The following is a 547-nucleotide window of genomic DNA, read 5'->3' as shown; positions in this document are numbered from 1 at the left end:
ACCTGAGATCGAATGACATACCTAGGCATGAAAATGTATACAAATATACCTCGCGGTGAGGCATGGAACTAATGCTCTTTTGGGTGCCTATTACCGCCCTCGATGTCGGGATGGTTGTCAGGTATGAAATCCCAACCGAGAAAACCATTTAATTAGAAGATAAACTCGGCTGGAACACCGCTTTTCTGGGAATAGAAATTTGTTGTGCCACTTTCGGCTAGTCCTTTTTGCAGAAGTGATTCAGTGCCTCCGCAATGCTGTATGAGGGCCAGGACATAGCAACTTTCTGTATGCCGGGGGGGGGGGGGGGGGGATCATCGTCCGCAACATTGGTAGAGTTACGGTTACATTGTATATGTAGATACATACGTGATTTTTGGACTCGCCTCCAGGGATTTGTCGTAAGCTGGGGCACGCGTACGTGAAACGTGGCAAGAAAGGCCCAGTTCGTACAAGGGAGTAGTAAAATACCGGTATTTTTCTGTTCCTATGTTCCCACGACGAGTCCTCTGTGCACTGAGTGCAGGTCTCTTGCCGCTCCCTGGTC

This window comes from Sycon ciliatum, chromosome 1 (genome assembly GCF_964019385.1).
Source record: "Sycon ciliatum chromosome 1, ocSycCili1.1, whole genome shotgun sequence".
Classification (NCBI taxonomy): Eukaryota; Metazoa; Porifera; class Calcarea; order Leucosolenida; family Sycettidae; genus Sycon; species Sycon ciliatum.
The sequence above is the reverse complement of the archived record's forward strand: the minus strand, read 5'-3'. Positions refer to the sequence as shown.